We start from the raw sequence: 19,052 nt of genomic DNA, 5'->3' as shown, positions 1-19,052 counted from the left end.
TCCAGAAGTGATGTGGAGCAGTCAGCTGAGAAGGAGGACTCAGACATCTCATGACACGTGCTTTCCTGGAGGCATTATTTCCCTCCCTCTGCAACAAACTACATGTGGTCAAAAAAATACCTCTCCTCTGATTTGTGGGAAGTACGCTGCAATTTAGATGATGTCACTTAGCCTCAGAAAAGGTGGTCTCCCCTCCCAGGATTCCTCCTTGGCTGCGGCTTGCCAGCCTGGTGCACATATTATTTACTGTTTTCATGTTTGATGGATTGTTATGTGTTCTTGATGATGAGGTTTTACTTTTGCCTGTTTGGGAAGAGTTCTTTGGTTACCCTAGTGCTTTAAGGTGACACAGTCTTCCCTTGGATACTTGTCTAAATGTGCAATGCATGGATATGGTGCCTGGAGACTCTGGCCCTGATTTATACTTTTTGACGCAAACCTACGCTAGTGCAGGTTTGTGTCAAAAAGTTTACCGCCGGCTACAGCCATTCCTAGATGCCAGCTGGGCATCATATTTAAGGAATGAGGCTAGCCGGCGCTAAGGCCCGGTTAGCGTCAAAATAAATGACACTAACCGGGTAGGGGAGGCGTAGGGGAGACTGGAGGTTGTACATCGGAGAATGGCGCTAGTCAGGTTAGTGTCAAAATAATTGACTCTAACCTGACTTGCATCCTTTTTAGACACACAACCCCCATGGACATGACTCCTGTCTTAGCAAAGACAGGAGTCATGCCCCCTGCCCAATGGCCATGCCCAGGGGACTTCTGTCATGGGCATGGCCATTGGGCACAGTGCCATGTAGGGCCCCCCATGCCACTTTAAAAAAAAAATACATACTTACCTGGACTTACCTTGGATGGGTCCTCCCATCCTTGGGTGTCCTCCAGGTGTGGCTGGGGGTGTCCCTGGGTGCAGAGAAGGGTACCTGTGCACTGCTTCCATGGTCTCTGACCATGGGAATGAGCCCACCAGTCCCCTAAAACCTGCCCTGACCCAGGAGTTAAATAATGGCACTAAACATGCTTAGTGCCATTATTTAAGGCCCTCCTCCTCCCGTGTGTCATTTTTGCACAGGAGGATAAATATGGCACAAAGGCCTTAGAGTAATTTTTTGCCCGGGAACGCCTACCTTGCATCTCATTGATGCAAGGTAGGTTTCCACAGTAAAAAAATGACGTTAACTCCAATATTTTGACACTAGACAGGTCTAGTGTCAAAATATAAATATGGAGTTAAGATTGCGCCAGCTTTGCGTGAAAAAAATGACTCCTCTTAGTAGTTATGGAACTTAAGATCCTCAGTCTTAATATTTGAGGCCTCAAACAACCCCACACATAGGGTGGCCATTCTTCCCCTTCTTGAGCAATCAGGATGCAATGTTTTCCTCCTCTTGGAGACACATTTGATCCCCAAAAATGTCCATAGGTTGCCCTCCTGCTGATTCCCATGTCCGTTTAGGTCCTCTGGCCCTACAAACAAGAGTGAGGTTGCCTTCCTCTTTTCCCTGGGTTTCAATAGAGATGTCCTCTCTATGTTAAAGGGCATCTCTTCCAACTCCGGATTAAGATAGGTTCCTTCCACTTTACAATAGTGAACATCTACTCCCCCAACACACACCAAGAGTCCTTCATTGTGCACTCACTGCCACCGATGCTCCAGACTCTAGATGCTGCCTTCCTGGTGAGGAGACATGAATCTGGTTATGAACTTTGAGACAGACAGATCTGGACAACACTCAGACCAAACGGGGGCCTTCTTGGTCACTGACATACAATGGCTTATGGAGTGCGTGCTGCAAGATGTTTGACAGCAAGGCACCTCTAGGGAGTGCACGTACTACTCTGCTGCCTATAAGGCCTATGCACGCATTGACTATTTCTTTACCACACCCCCTAGCTAGAACGCATAGCCGACAAAACCATTGCCCCGTGCTTCCTCTCTGACCATGCCCCCCTAAACCTTATGCTGCGCCTGCCCTCCCCTCTGCCTAAATTCTCCTACTGGTGGTTACGGGACTCCCTATTCTGATCCCGTTACTGTCACCACTATCCAGAAGATGATCACATCATACTTCTAAATCAATGATACCAAGGAGAGTCCCATGGTTTCAGTCTGGGAAGCATTGAAGTTGGTGATACAAGGACAATTGATAGCCACGCTGGCAGCTGAAACTAAACATCTTAAAAAAAAACAGCACAATCTGGAGAATTTTGTCTCTGAACTGGAAGCAATTCATAAACTTACCCAGAGTTTTGCGAGAGATTGAGAAGGCCAGGAGCCTCCTAGAGCACCGGTATGGGGAGAGGGCAGAATGTGCGATACTGCACCTTAAGTATAAGTTCTACCTATGGCACAATAGGAAAGGCATGTCTGCTGGAGCATTGCTTGAGTAGTAACGCACATGCGGGATCTGTGAAGTCAATCTGCATTCCCACTTCTGAGGAGACCTTCTCCGCTGAGGGCATAGCTGCAGCTTTCCAGGACTTTTAGGATACCCTTTATGCAGCTGATGGTGATCATACCAGTAATTGCGCAAGCTACATCTGCTCAGCAACCCTCTCTGCTCTACCTGAGACAGAAGCTGCATTGTTGGATTGGCCTAATCGAACAGAGGAGGTGATTTCAGCAATACTCCGCCTTAAAACACTGAAATAACATTAGGCAGATGACTTTACCTTACAATTTCATCAAACATTTTCCAGTGCTTACCCGTCTGTTTAACTCTTTCTCAGAGACTGGCTCATTTATAGATACTATGCTGGATGTGGCCATTTTGGTAAGACCTAAGCCACGTATAGACACAACCTTGTGTGAGTCTAATAGACCTATCGCCCTCCTCAGCATAGGTGCGAAACTGTTCACCAGCAGTTTGGCGCACCCGTTTCAGCCTCTAATGCTGGGTCTGATCGACCTAGACCAGGCTGGCTTTATCCCCTCCTTCCAATGCAGCAACAATACCAAACGTCTCCTGCATCTTATTGACAAGACACATCAGTCACACACAGAAGCTGTCTTCTTGTCCATAGATGTGGAGAAGGCTTTTGATCGCTTTCATTGGCCATACCTCTTTGAAAAGTTGCATCATTTCAGGACCGGAGACTGATTCTGGAAATGGGTTCAAAGCATATGCAGTGTCCCTAGAGCTTCGGTTAGAGTCAACAGGGCATCTTCCCCCTCCTTCCCAATACCACAGGGTACACTTCAAGCCTGTCCCCTATCTCCTCTTCTTTTTGCTTTGTATATGGAGCCCTGAGCTTAGCATCTGCAGCAGAATCTTGATATAACTGTCATTCCTTTTAGTAGGGACCAACATCTTGTCAGTTTCTATGTGGATGACGTCATCCTCTCCATCATGAACCCCCTGACTTCCCTTCCTGTGTTAGTAGGCAAACTCCAAGACTTTGGTCATGTGTCAAAATTTAAAGTCAATCCACAGAAGTACCAGGTTTTGAACCTTTCAGTTGATCCTGCTTATGTAAGAACCCTACAATTGCTGTTCCTGTTTGAGTGGATAAAAGATAACACACCCATACCTGGGTATCTCTCTAGAGTCCAGAAGGACTTGTTGTCTTGGTCCCACCTCAGTCTTTCCTAGATTGGCAGAATTGCCGCTGTCACAATTACTTTTCTACTGTGCATTCTTTTTCTTTTGTAGCCCTTGCATTGACCCCACCTCAGGGGATGATCCACTCCCTCCAACTTCACAGTGACAGGTTCATTTGGAATAGCAAAACACCCCACCTCCTCCAGCAGTTACTGTCTTGTTTGAAAGCAACAGGTGGCTTGGCTGTATTACTGCTGCTCCACTACATCCAGGCAGCCCAGCTGCGATATATCATTAAATGGAACCGTCTGATATCAGTGAAGTATTGAACCTTCACATCCCAATCCATTGCCAGCTCCCACTTTTGGAAGGAAGTGTGGCTGCCTCCCAAACACAGTGCATGGGGTTTATACTCATCACCTTTTACATGTGCAACGTTTGTGGTGTGGAACACTGTATTGATTAGGGCAGGCTTCACAGTCTTTCCCTCCCCATAACTCCCATACCGGCCAATGGCGACAACATCCCTGGGATGCAGCCAGAACCATTCCGATGATGGCGAGGGGGAGGATCCAAACAGCTGGGATGTCTTTTCGACACCCATGGGAACATACCCTCTTCCCAACTGAAAGCCGACTATTCTTTGACGGACTCAGACTAGGCATACTGCCTTCAGCTTCTACATTGAGTAGCGGAGTCAGGGGTCAAGCCTGGGGCAGAAAACAATGGCTCCCTTCGAACTATGGCTTTTACGATAAAGTGTTTTATATCTGATCTCTATGCATTCTTGGACCAAGAGGATGGCACACTCAAAAGTAAAGGACAGCTTGGCTGAATAGCAGAATTAGGTAGAACTCTCTCCACCAAGGGGTGGAACAACATTTTCTACAGAGCCTATCACACAGAATACAAAATGGCTGTCACTGAAACCATATGCAAAGTTGTTTCCTAGTGGTATTTGACCCCACCAGCGATTCATACCTGGAATGCAACACATTCAGAGGAGTGGTGGCAATGCTGTGGCGCCATGGGGACCTTTGTCCATCTTTTGTGGCACTGCCCGAAGCTCATCCTGTACTGGGCCCAGGTTATGCAAGACTCAACACATCCTTTAATACCTCTATTCCAAGGCCCCCCGCCTACACAATTCTGGGCCTCCCAAATCCCTTGATTTACCCTTTACATTCCACCAGAGGTGGACCGATTGACTTGGCTTTGGCAGTGGCACATCAGGTTATACTAACCCTCTGGAGTACTGACAAAGCACCAGATCATGGCTCCTGGCTACGTAAACTCTGGTTTATACTAGGGATTTAGAAACTTGCCCTATGCACCAAATCTGATTACGCTACATACTCTAAGCTGTGGGCCCCCTTCATACCTTCATATGCCTTGTTTCTGAATTCTGAGAATGAACAAGCCCTACTTACTTGAGACTTCTGCACTTGATTCCAGATTAGTCACCTTAGTCTGTCACAGCCCCCATTATCAACTCCACACACTGCACATTCACACCTTAAACCAGCATTATGACTTGACACATGCCCAATTTGATGGTATGGCACCAGGGTTCAGGGTGGTGGGGGGTTATTTTTTTTGTCCCTATGAGTCCCCTTTTCTTCATAGACATAGCAGTGCTATTGGGTCAGGGGTCACGGGTGTTTTCCGAATGATTGTTTTATTTTGCTTCACTGCTTACACATGGCTGGCCCTCAGGGTTGTGAGTGAGTACGCTGTGTACTCATTTGTATAAACTTTACCAATAAACAGAATTGATCCATAAATATTTTCAAGGGTATCATATTTGGCCTGGTTACTTTCTTGATTGCTTAAATAGTTTTCCCCTCCTTGAATATATTCTTGTACAGGGGGTTCTCAATGCATTTTCTACTTCTGAGTTATTTTTTATTCGAAGGTTTGCAGGCATAATTGCACAACTGGTTTGTAGTTCAGATAACCTCTGCAAAGTGTTTGTCTATGCATATTCCATGATATTTGCTGCTAGTGTATTGTTTTTGGTTCCAAGTCCTTACCCAATTTTTCTCCAAAGGGTCCATAGGTTTTCCTGTAGCAAAGCATTTTCTAGGTCAAGTGGACTGCTTTCTTCTTCTTCGTTTGTATTAATGAGTGGTTGTTTTTCCTGATTTTGTCAGAATCCTTGTTCTTTGAGGGATTTCAAGTCATCGTTGAACCACCCTTTCTTTACATTTCTTCCCAGAATTAGTTTGTATTTGACAAAGTTTTTTGACACTGAAGGAAGTATTCAAGTCTCTAGTGTTTGGTAGTAGATCATCAACTTGTTTTGTTGGTTAATTTCATCCATCATCAAGGTTACATGTCATTATGCAATTCTTCAGTTTCAGAATGCAGAGCTAGGTTCTGTTTCACCCTCACTTGTCTGCCAATTTCTCATGTTCTGTTTTACTGATATGTTTCTCTTGGAGTGTTTGATGTTTTGTACTTGAAATGAAGAAGCAGAAGATTGTGATCATGTTCTACTCTCCATTTTATCCTTATGTTTTAGAAATTCAATCAGACCTCAGCTCTCAGGAGGACACAATCAGTTACAGTTTGTACCCAATGGCCATTTTGTGTTGGGATTTTGGCATCATCATTTTCTAGCTGAAATTAGCCTTCACTGGTGAAGAACCTTTGTAGAATAAGGAAGGAGGGTATGGAGAGGTGATTGAGTGGTCCAGCACATGTCCTCTCCCATCTGAACTAATAAAGCCTAAGGAGTGCAAAGTTCCATTGTTGCTACTAGGTAATACTATAGACGTGGACCATATAAGTCAAAGGAAGCACCTTTTGAGGAAGCACAGACCATCCTCCACCGAACTGACATGCATCGTCATTGGCTCTTCACTAGGTGGGAAGTGCAATAGCCACTGAGCCCTGCAAAGAGCCTCTTTGCCGGAGATCTTTTAATCTCTATGTCTAGTATTACACCAGTCATATGGATAAATGACCTTCTCTTGTGTTGGAAGTGAGGACTGCAGTAGATTGGGAACGTGACTAGTGTAAAATGTGCTCTGGGTCACCAGATATTCCATTTATTCTCAGTGGTTGCCCATGCTAAGATTAAAAGTATAGTGTGGACCCGTAGGGTAACTGAGCAGGCCAACACCACAATATTTAGCAAGGTGCCTTTCTCTTCATCCTCTTTAATGGAATAAATAATGCCTTCCTTGAATATTTCGTAGTTCCAGTAGGTATGTAAGGAGAACATGTTACCTTAAGTATTTAGGTCCTAATGATTACCAAAGAACATGTAATTGTTTTGTCCTTTCAACTCTAGCAACCTTCTTCCACTGGCCTCCTGTGTAAATCCTGTTCTGGCTGTTTCCACTTTCTCGCACTTTTAAGCATTGATAACATGGTATACTAAACTTGGCAAGGGAAAAGCAAGTTCATGCAGAGGCTCACTTGTGTTATTTTGATTCTTGCACCATTGGCAGCTTCTTCCAATAAAAAGTGGCGGGCAGCATGAAGGAAATAGCAAAACTAAAATAAAATACTTACCTTCCTCTTCCAGCTGCCCCCTTAGTGTTTCTCTGCTCCCAGCAGTCCATGGGTCATTCTGCACAGGCTCCCAGACTCCCCACTTAAGCCAGGGTCTGCTCTCATGCTGGTAATGCTATTACCCAGTGGGCTGGTTTGGTGGTCGCTCAGAATGAGAGAGCCTGTGCATCTGCCCCACCGGGCTGTGTAAGGCAGCTCTGGCTGGAGAAGTCTAACTGTACATGTCAGTTTAGCCACTCTAAGACAGCCAGCCAAAGCAACATGCGCATTTGCAGTGCTCACCACTCCTCCTCCATTCTGCTGTACATAGAGAATGGCCCTGGTCCACCCTAGACCCGGCTCAGACTCAGCTCAGTCAGTGAAAAATAAAATGATAATAACATTGTTTTATTACCATTTTATTTTTCCTCTGCTGGCTCTCAGCAGTGGAGTGACATTACTTCTCCATAATGGAGGAGCCACAGCTGACCGGCACTAGTTTTGTGTGTCTGTACCTCTTGTTGTGACACTTTTTTCTGCACCTGGTTCCTTCACGAAAGTGCGAGTGTTGGTGCACAATGCCCCCATTTCTGTACGGGAATGAGTACTAATTGTAATAACTCTAAGCTGCCATGTTTCCTGATAGTTAAGGTCTGACGAGCAAATTATTTTGGGAAATAAAAATAAGTTGGTAGTTTAATGTACTTCATGTAAATGATTGAGTTTTTAAGGACCCATAGATACCATCAATCAAAATAACCATAAAATCTCATCCTGGGAATGTTATTTGTACTCAGAAAGGATATATGTATAATAAGCACTGACTCATAATACCACTGTTTTATGTAAAACATTTGTGCAGTGATGTTCAGAAGAGATATTAACACACATAAACATTTCAATGTTCACAATAATTGACAAAACATCAGCTTCATTAACTACAAGTTTTAATACAAGTTCTGAGTAACTAGAATCACCTACAAATTGTTTTTTCCATTAGTACGTATTCATTCACTAAAGAAGCCTAGATCTATATCTGTGCACCAAAGGTTCAATTTGTCCGTGCATCTCTTCTTGACTAGTCAGGCATTTATAATGACACTTTCCCCGCAGAGAAAAACAAGACTCACAGCACAGCAACAAGTTAGCGTTTCCCAGTTAGAACAGATCACAAGTCATCATAAAAAACATCAGATTGGTATTTACTGAGTCATGGTATTCTGTCAATAATGGTTCACAATAGTGCTAATTTCCCATTTAAGATTACCAGATTCAAACATGTTTTTGTCTCTTCATTCATTTGTTTCAGGAAACAAAACAAACATTTCTAGGAGAAACTCCATTTATGCTCTAATGAAAACATTAGAAAATCCCAAATGTATATGCAGGTGAGGTGAGGCAGGGGTGACGTGATGATATGACATGCTATTATTGGTCAGAGGTACCTTTTGGCCCTTTCCACCCCCACTTAAAAACCCATGCATTTGGGAAAGACTTTTTGAGAAGACTATGGACCAGGGAAAGCAACACTGGAGGAATTCAAAGATGTCCTTGTGGACTCCTGATTTGAGTTGTCACCCAGGGGCTATCATTTGTGCCTGCAGGGTCAGTGGCACTAGCCCCCCAACACCTTCTGGGAAACAAAAGAGGGATGAACCTGCCTAGGAGCCCCTGATGAGTTTCACTGAATGTTCTGTGAACTAGTCCTGCAGGAGTGTGACCTCCAAAAAGAGGGGACCCAAGGTTATTGCAATGTTTGTTTTGTCATAGTGAAAGTCATGGACATAGTTTTTAATTGTTCACTTACAGCATCATAACTTTCAAGTATACTTCTCAAGGGAATATTAATAGGGTCTTCAGTGCATCTATTTTCACAAATTCACAAATCTTTTTATTTGTTTGCTTATTTTTGTCATTATTTTTATTTTTTGTATTTTAAACACCACAGAGTCGTATCTTATCATATATCGTTTTATAAATTTTTTTAAAAGACAAATATAGCCTTTTGTATGTGACATTGTTGTGTTTTGTCATATTCCTCCATGGGGACAGGTCAAATACAGCTCTAATTTGCCTTTCTATTTGATCCAAATAGCCAACAGTGGCCTAGAGACTTTTGGCAATTTCAGCCTTTAAAACCCTAGAAGCTGGAGGGTTTTTAAAGGCTGAAATTGCCAAACGTCTGGTGTAGTGTACAATATACAAAAGTGAAATCACAGGAAAGTGTGAACGTTTCCTACTAGTGCTACATAGTCTTTATCCCAACTTGTGTGAGGGTGCAAATATGCCAAAGCGGTATGCATAAAAGGGACCATATCTTTTTATAAATGTTTGTGGAACGTTTTTATTTTGAGAGCAGCAGTGATCAATAAACATTCAAAAATTGAATTTTTACTCGAAATTGCTATGATGATTGACTCAACCCAAATCTTGAAAAATAAATCTCACTTTGTAAGAAAAAGGTTGTCATTTCTGATAGGTATTCTTTACCCTATCTCTGGTATAATGCCCTGTTTAAACATATATATCTGCGTTCCTCATTGGGTGTAGTGTATGTATAGGACGTTCTACTCTGGGACTACTTTGTAAGGATGTGGGGTGTTGATCATAAGTGGGCTCCCAAACATTCATGAGTAATTCCTTTATAATGGATTGAGATTATGAACTCATTTTGTTTACATGAAGCATGCTGCTGTTTTGCTACAAGGTCTATGCAAATGATAATATATTGGAATGCATATTATGAATCTAAGTATTTACTTAGATTAAAGAAGCAAAGAAACATAAATGTAGGCTGTCATCTAAGTAAACATTTTTCTAATGGTGTAAAACTGCATAGTTCTCTTATCCTGCTATGGGCTACTTTACAATGTATGATTAGGAAGGTGTTATTATAATTTGTTCACAGTTGGATGTGTTTGTAGGGAGGTATTTATGTGGGAGTATATATTTATAAACAAATTGTGCTTCTAATAATTTGTAGTCAGTATGGGATTACTGTGCTGTGGTTGCAGCAAATTATGGCATGTAAAGTGTATGGTTTGGTCATGTTAGGGTTACATCTTCCCTGTGCCGAAAAGAGTATTATATCAGAAAAACCTTGGTTATGGATGGTGTCAATCAGATAATTGATTATGTTTGATACTAGACACTCATTGTGAACAAATGAGCTTGTAAGTTAATGGTATTGACTGATCATATTTCTTATAGTACTGCTTGTATACGTACTGGTCAATGCATGATAGGCATGCTTTAGTTGGTTTATCATACAATTTTAAAACATAATATGGAAATTTCTCTAACATGGATTTCAGAGTTCCAACAATCATACTTCTTAAGTAGTAGGGTTTTCTATACATCAGGTCAACTGTGTCCTTCCCATTGATCATGAAAATCTAAACATTCACAAAACTTTATTTTGACAAAAAGATCAGAAGTCAGTTTACAATTTGGATAGCTTCCATGCATGTGTTCTCATCTTTTATCCAGAAGGATTATGTATGCATGTTGGTTCTTCATTTTTGGTTTGGATAGTGAGAGATAATCAGATGATATTTGGTGAAAGGAGCCAATTGTGCATTTTAGCATCCCTGTTTAGTCTCTGCTTAATTGCATTGACTGTGAATATTAGTTCACTGTCTCATTTCCGGAGTGACAATGACTGGTCGCCTCCTGTTGAATTTTGTTTAAATTGCTTAATCCCATTAAAAGTGAATGTTCTTCCATGCAAATTATGTATTGTGTAGTGTTGAACTAGTCACAATTTGTATCTGATTTCTGGATGTTCCAGTAATATTCTTGAATCCTGTGTTTAAGTGGTCTGATAGTACTGCCTATGTAGCTTTTGCTGCATGGACTTACAATGTTATATGCTACATATGTACTCTCACGGTTGACGCATTCCTTTATGTGGTGCTTGTGACCTCTTATCATTAATTAAGCAATTCTGATCCCACTAAGTTTACAGATAGAGTAATTTCTGTGATTTCAACCTCGAACAATCACCTGGCTTTCTGGCCACTAAGGGGTTAAACACGTTTTGTCTATTTTGAGCAATTAAAAATGTGAACTACAGCTGTACTTGACTTGTCACCAAGGAAGAATATGAGAAAACAAGACTATATTTGACTTATTACTGAGGTCTCCCATCACACCCTCTGCGCAGTACTCCATAACGACGGCATCCACGGCAAAGCCCTGGAATGGATCCTCTCCTTCCTCACTGGTCGACCCCAGAGAGTCAGGCTCCCACTATTAACATCCAAACCTACAAAGATCAGCTGTGGTGTCCCCCAAGACTCCTCCCTGAGCCCCACCCTGTACAACAACTACATGGTCCCACTAGCAGACATCATCAGAAACCACAGACTCAACATCGTCTCTTACACTGAGGACATACAGCTGCTCCTCTCCCTCATCATTAAACCTACAGCCACGAAGACCAACTTCCAGAAAGGGATGAAGACAGTCACCGCCTGATTGAAAGACAGCTGCCTCAAGCTCAACTCCAACAAGACAGAAGTCCTCATCTTGGGCAGCACCCCCTCCACCTTAGATGGCTCATAGTGGACTGCAGCACTTGGAGCCCCCCCACACCGACTGACTATGCACGTAACCTTGACATCCTCCTTGACTCCTTGCTCTCTATAAACCACCAACACCATCTCTTCCTCCTGCTTTCTCACACTCTGTCTGCTTTGAAAGATCTTCAAGTGGATCCCCATCGAATCCAAAAGAACAGTCAGGCGCTCATCAGCAGCAAACTTGACTATGTCAATGCTCTCTACGCAGGCACCACTCAGAAGCTCCATAAGAAGATGCACAGAATCTAGAATGCCACCACTAGACTTAGACTTATCCTCAACACCTCTCGCTGCAGCCACATCTCTGAGCACCTGATAGACCTACACTGGCTCCCAATCAACAAAATAATCACCTTCAAGCTCCTCACACATGTACAAGGCCCTCCACAACATCAGACCTGCATACCTCAACCATCACTTTGCCTTCCACACGGCCACCGGACAGCTCTCCTCCACTCACCTGGCCTTGGCCCCCATCCCACAGATCTGCAAGACCACAGTTGGAGGAAGATCCTTCTTTTACCTCGTTGGTAAAACCTGGAGCTGTCTTCCTCTTCATCTCAGGCAATCTACCTCTCTGCCTCAATTCAGGAATGACCTCAAGACCTGGCTCTTTGACTGATACGGCCATTCAGAGCTTTGACTAAGCAGCAGAATATTTCCAACCTCCCGAGCCTTGAGACCCGCACAGGTGATTAGCTGTGCTCTATAAGAACTTTGACTGATTGATTGATTGATAGAATCAGGGGGACATTTGATTAATAATCAAGGAGAAATTTGATATATAACTCTGTGGTGTTTAAAATGCAAATAAATAAAAAATGACCAAATAAGCAAAAATAACTGGATTTGTGAACTTGTGGAAACAGCTGCACTGAAGATCCTATTACAATATCTCTCAAAAGCATACTTGACCCTATGATGTTATAACTGAACAATTAGAGACTATGGGCCTCATTTCAACCTCAGCCCAAGACCGCTGAGGTACCGCTGTGCTGAAGACCGCCAGTCCTTTTTCGGATGGAGAGCTGCCAGCAGCCATACTGGCGGTCGGCGGGGAAGTGGAGGATGCTCCACCTCCACCGCCCTGTCATCAGAACACCGCCCACCGAATCCCAACACAGGATTCGGTATGGCAGTGTTCTGATGATGGGGTGTTGGCAGCAGAGCAGCCCCCATGGATCCCGTCCCCTCCCAGAGGATCACCGGACAAGGTAAGGTGGTCGTCGGTTAGGGGAGGGTGTTGGGGGGGGCGCTGTGTGTTGTGTGCATGCATGGGGTGTGCATGTGAGTATGTAGAGGGGGTGTGTGAGTGCGTGTATGCATGCGGGGGACTGTTGTGTGTCTGGAAAATGTGTGCGGGTCGGTCTGTTTGCATGTCTGTTTGTATGTGTGCGGGTATGTGTTGTTGTAGTGTATGTGTGCGTGTAGGGGTATGTGTATATTAATGTATGGGGAGGGGGGTGTGTATGTTGATGTTTGGGGTGGGGGGTCGGGTGTGGGGGGAGAACTCGGGGGTGGGGGAGACCTCTATCAATGCCAGGGAAGGAATTCCCTGGCACTGATAGTGCCTACCGCCATGGATTTTGTGGTCGTTCCAAACCACCTGAAATCCATGGTGGTATGCAGGGTCCTGATACCACCGGCAGTCTGGTGACGGCTGCCGGGTTGGAGACTAAAGTCTCCAGCCTAGCGGTCGTCACCACCCTGGCGTCAGAGTGGAGACGTGACGGATGACCATGGCAATAACCGCTATGGTCATAATTCAATTTTTTTCCGCCGGCCTGTTGGCGGTATTACCGGCAATTCTCCCCTGCCCGCCAGGGTCGTAATGAGGGCCTATGTCTATTAGGACAACACAAAATGTGCAATAACTTTGGGAAACAGACACTCACTATAGTAGATTGCAATTGAATGAGCAGGGGGAATTGTCCCAACCCTCACAATAGTGTTATACCCATGATAAACTACTGAATCAAAATATAAAGGGTACTATGGACCAGGATAGTGTGAATTGGGATTGGATATATTAATCCATGGGATTAGCAGAACCTAGAGGATGGAATGCATGTGTTTCACTTTCTGCTAGTGTCAATACACCTGGGTAAGACCAAGGGCTCTGGTTGTCATCGCAGTAAGGAATTGATGATGGGAGGAGGCATGCATGAAGCTTCCTTTCTACTGGTGAATTTTTCTCTGGCCCTCACTTCCCAAAGACTAATGCAACAATAGAACGAGGAGTGTTGCTGTGCTCTTCATAACTAATTGGAAGGCTAGAGCCATGGAGAAAGATGGTATACCTCCTCCATCCAGTGCTCATGTCTAGCTAGGAGAAGAGAGTAAACTGCTCTGCAGCGACCTGTTTGCATAAAATCATTTCAAGCTGAGGATAAGCCTTGACGCTGAGTTTTGTACTGTCTGTAGTCTCTTCAGAAGATGTGTGGTGATTCCTACATACAGTGTGCTCCCGTAGTCCAGTCTGCCAGTGTTTAGGGCCTACATGACAGTTCTTCAAGTGTTTATTAGAAGCTATCTGAACATCATGTAGAGCACGCATAGGGTATGGAATAAGTTGGGTGCAACTGTGTTAGCCTGTTCTTCAGAGATTGCTTGCTGCCTAAGATGATGAGGTTGTGGAACGGACTGTTGGGGTGGGGAATGGGCAAAGTTCAGTAGGCCATCATGCGTAGTTACTTGGCGAGGTGTTGTTCCTTCTTGTCTGTGTTGAGTTTGAGACAGTTGTCTTTTCACCCAGTCAGGGACTTTCATCATACATCTGTGAACATTGGCTCTGATGGTGGAGGGGTCTTCTGACCGCGAGAAAATGAGCAGGATGTCATTGGCGTAGGAGGTGCAGTTGAGTCTGTGCCATCTAACAATGTTGGCCAGTGGGATCATGTCATTGTTAAAGAGGGTAGGGCTGAGGGGTGGTCATTGGGGGACGCCACATATGATTTTCTTGGGTTCTGAGGTGAATGGTGGGAGACAGATTCTCTGGGTTCTTCTGGTGAGGTATGAGGAAATCCATTTTAGGGTATCTCCCTGGATTCCAATGTGGTGGAGTCTGTTGATCAAGATGTGATAGGAAATGGAGTTGAAGACAGATGATATGTTCAGGAGGATGAGGGCTGGTATTCTGGTGCTGTGGTTGGCTCAGAATCCGCATTGTGAGGGGTAATGCAAGTTGTTGTGTTCCAATTGTTTTGTGAGTTTCTAATTGATTGCCTTTTTGAGAACGTTCACTAGAAAAAGAAGCATGGAGATGGCTCGGTAGTTCTTTGGCTCTGCTGGGTCAGTGGATGGTTTCTTCAGGAGAGGCCTTGCTTCAGAGTGTTTCCAGGTCTCAAGGAAGGAGGCAGAGATGATGGAGGTTTTCAGGATTTATTTAAGCTTGTCACCAATTGTATTGCCCACCAGGTTAAAGATGTGGTATGGAAGGGGTCCGTGGTTGCTCCAAAGTGCACGGAGTTCATGCAGGAGATTGTGGCTTGAGTTGTGAGGGGATTGCAGTGGGTGAGCAGGTGATTGTGGTTTGCGTTCATGGGTGTGAGCAAGCTGAAGCTGTCAGTGGCAGGGGGTTGGGGTTTGAAGTTTTTACAGATGACAGATCTTATCATGGAAGAAGTCTTCTAGCGTGTCACACAGTTCTTGGGAGGGGGTGTTGTCATTCTTGGTGGCTGTGGGGTGGGGAAAGTGGCGAAGAGCTCATTGCTATTTTCAGGTCTGTCTTCTGTGTGGTCTGCTAGAAATTCTTCTTTGTTTCTCTCAGGAGGCGGTGGTACTGGTTGAGTGCTGTCTTGAAGGTGGTATGGTCCTGTCTCTTTTATGGTGCTCCACTTCTTTCCAGTTGCCACAAGATACATTTGGTAGATGTTGGAAAATGGGTTATTGGTAGGGCAGGTAGGTACCTACACCTAGCAACAAGCCACAAACCTCCACGTAAGTACAGTTAGGTCTCAATAAATTAATCCCAGCTCTACCCTTGGTAGCTTGGCATCGAGCGTCAAGGCTTAACTTAGGAGACAAAGTGTAAAGCATTCAAATATCACAAAACAGTAATTAAATAAAACACAGGAAACAGTTTAAAAATCCAAAACCAATTTATAGAAATAGCTTATATTTTTATCTTTAAAATGACACAAAAACGATTAAAATCGGTTCAGGGGAACCGGAGATATGAATTTTTAAAGTATTATTATTTTCTAGCGCTTAGAAACAAAAAGCGCCAATCGGGTCATCTGGTTGCACCAGGACCGGGGCAAAGTCAAACTTTCAGGCCGACCGCGATGGAGCCCTGCTCGGCTACAAGTCGCGGGAGGCCTCGGTTAAAAAGTTACCTTCTGACTTAGTCTTTATTTTGAAGTTTTTCTTCACCGGGACGAACCTGCCAGTTGAATCCGACCTCCTGGAGCCCTTGTCCGGATACGCGAAGTCGGTTTCCTCGGTGGTGATTTTTACCTTCGGACTTAGTCGTTTTTTCGAGATGAAAATCCTTCGACCGGGGTAAACCTGGATCTTGATCCGACGTCCGTGGAGCCCTTCTCGGATACGATGGCTGGAAGGTCCCGGTCAACTTTTTACGTTCGGACTTAGTCTCTTTTTTGGATGTTTTTCTTTACCGGGACGAAACACGAAGTCAGGCCGGGTCGCGGTTGAGGCAAGCCGGCTAGAATTTCCGCGTCGGGTCGGTCACTTTATGGAGCTTTTTTTCCAAAATTTCTCCAATCTTTTCCAAACTTCTGGGGCTTCACCCAGATGTTCTTTTAAGGTTCTTTTGGGGTCCACAGCTCACCCCAAGGGTCCAGAAGTTCTGTGATGGTCCTTGGGAAGTGCGGACTTCAACTCCCAGAATGCACCTGGCACAAACTCCTTTTTGGCCACTGGACAGTGGTCAGCTGGTCACTTTTTCAGGAGTTGGTGCAGGGGACTCTGGATAGCAATTTTTCACCTGTAGCAAACAGGGAGTCCCTCCTTGAACCAGTGGAAGCCAGGCAAAGTCCTTCTTGTGGTGAAGCCCAAGTGTGCAGCTGGTGCAGTCTTTCTGAGTGCAGGGTCCAGGTGCAGGCCAGGGGTCCAGCAGGGCAGTCCTTCTTCTCCTTGTAGTTCTTTCTTCTTGAAATTTGGTGGGGATCTGAGGCGTGGGTGCAGGTCTGCCAGTTTTATCCTTGCTCCTGGGTGAAAAGCAGGGGGGCCCTGGTTCTCCAATCAGGGACAGGGTCGTCCCCCTGTGATGACCACTTCCTGGGAAGTGTGGCAAAAATCCATCCCAGAAGGCAACAGTCTCTAAAAATCCAAAATGGATGAATCTGATTTTTGGAGGAGAGATCTGGCTGAGCCCACCCACTGGTGTGGCTAAAAATCATAAACACACCCCTCTCCTGCCCTCTCCTAATCTAATCAAGGGGGCACCTAGCTGTCTGGGGTTGCAGGATGTGGGGGTGTTGCTGGGTGCTCCAGATGTCCTTCTCTGCCTTTGAAGACCAGTTTGGCAGCCCTCCCCCTTCCTGCCTCACCATCTGCTGAGGGGAGATTCTCTCCCCCAAGCACATTCCTTTGTGTGAAGCCAGGCCACTTCACACCTCATTAAAGTGGCCTGGCAGAAGCTGCTGCAGGCTGGCCAATCAGAGCACAGCAGCAAAAACAATGCAGAGCTGAAATTGGCAACTTTTTAGGTAAAGTCTAAACTTTTTACCTGCACTAGTTATATTAAATCCAACAACTGGAAGTTGTGGGATTTATTATAACAATCAATTTGATACCAAATTCTTGGTATGTAACATTTAAGGAGACTTTAAAATTTAAAATAAAGTCTGCCCATTCTAGCCTATGAAGGCCATTTACTTCAATGAGGGAAAAACGAATTTGGCTGTTTTTACCTCACCAGGGCTTATAAATCTATTTTTATAAAGTCCCTGCTTATAGTTACATGGCACCCAGCCCTAGGGGCACATAGGGCACACCTTAGGGGTGACTTATATGTAAAAATAAGGTAGTTTAAGACTTTGGAAGTACCTTTAATTCCAAAGTCGAATTTGCAGATAACTTTAATTTAAAAGCAGCCAGCAAGGCAGGCTTGCTTTTAAAATGACACTGGGCACCTCAGCAATGCACCTAGGTGTGCACCACCTATGCTGTGGTCCCTAAACCTACATGCCCTACCATATACTAGGGACTTATAGGTAGGTTAACTTAGCCAATTATAATTAGCCTAATTTGCATATCCATTTTATACAGAGCACAGGCCCTGGGACTGGTTAGCAGTACCCAGGGCACCATCAGAGTCAGGAAAACACCAGCATAAAGTGGAAAATGGGGGCAAAAAGTTAGGGGGCCTCTGCAATCAGCCCCAGTTTCTCACACAACCCCCCCCCAGCCCACACGCCCAGGAGACTCAGCCCAACCCTGGGAGAGTCTTCCTGGCTTGTTAGGCGAGGAAGACAGTGAAGAAAACTGGCTGTCCCTTTGCAGGGCCTACTCTGCCTTATATCCTCCTGTCAGGGTCACTCCCTCTGGGTAGTGAAGCCATCCCAACAATAAAAGGACCCAACCCAAACTGAAACTTCCCTCTAGGGGGTCTTCCTCCTCTCTCTCTGCTAACTTGGGTAGTGAGGTGCCCACCTCCCCTACTCCAAACTTTGCTAGGGCAACACCTAGCTTACCCAAAGAGGTCACCCAACACTTGAGCAACCCCACCATGACCAATAGGGTCAGGGGGCTTACTTTGCTATTGGCCCTGGGGTCTGCCTCCCAGGCCAAGTACAGTCCTGCCAGGAAGGCTAGCACCCAGCAGAGGCTACTGACAGCTGTCAGTACCCAGAACCACACCCTAAGCTCTCCACTGACAGGTGGCTGAGCTGCTTTAGGGGCATCTTTGGGGTCCTGGCACCCCTCTTGCTGTCTAGAGTGGGGGGCTACCACCTCCTGTGGCAGACACCCTCCTTCCACTCTCCTTTCTGTCAGTGCAGGGGCAACACCTTGCATCTGGACAGCTGCCTGACTACTCAGGACTTCCTTGGGGTCAGGTGAGGCCTCACCAGTGCCAACTCTGGGCTCCCCCCCTACTGGGGCAGAAGGCCTTTGGCTCCCTGGAACTCTCTTTAAGAGTGGCCTACCCTTCCTTTTCTTCTTTCCTTTTCTTGGGGACCCCTGTCTCCTAACTGTAGGGACTGACTCCCCAGGACTTTGGGTTGGGGGGGCGCCCTGGGCGACCACCCCATCTGTGACCAGACTCACCTCTGGGAGGTCATTGCCCAGGATACAATCTAGGGGAAGGTCAGCACTGACTACCACCCTAATCCAGTCAAGGATACCCTCCCTCTCTAGGGGCACTATGGCTACAGGTTTGGAGGTGACCTCCCCTGTGGCTATCCTGACTTTCTTTGTCTTTCCTGGGACATACATGTCTGGGGTCACTAACCGGTCA

The sequence above is a fragment of the Pleurodeles waltl genome, chromosome 4_1 (assembly GCF_031143425.1).
Source record: "Pleurodeles waltl isolate 20211129_DDA chromosome 4_1, aPleWal1.hap1.20221129, whole genome shotgun sequence".
NCBI lineage: Eukaryota > Metazoa > Chordata > Amphibia > Caudata > Salamandridae > Pleurodeles > Pleurodeles waltl.
Note: the sequence above shows the minus strand (reverse complement) of the source record.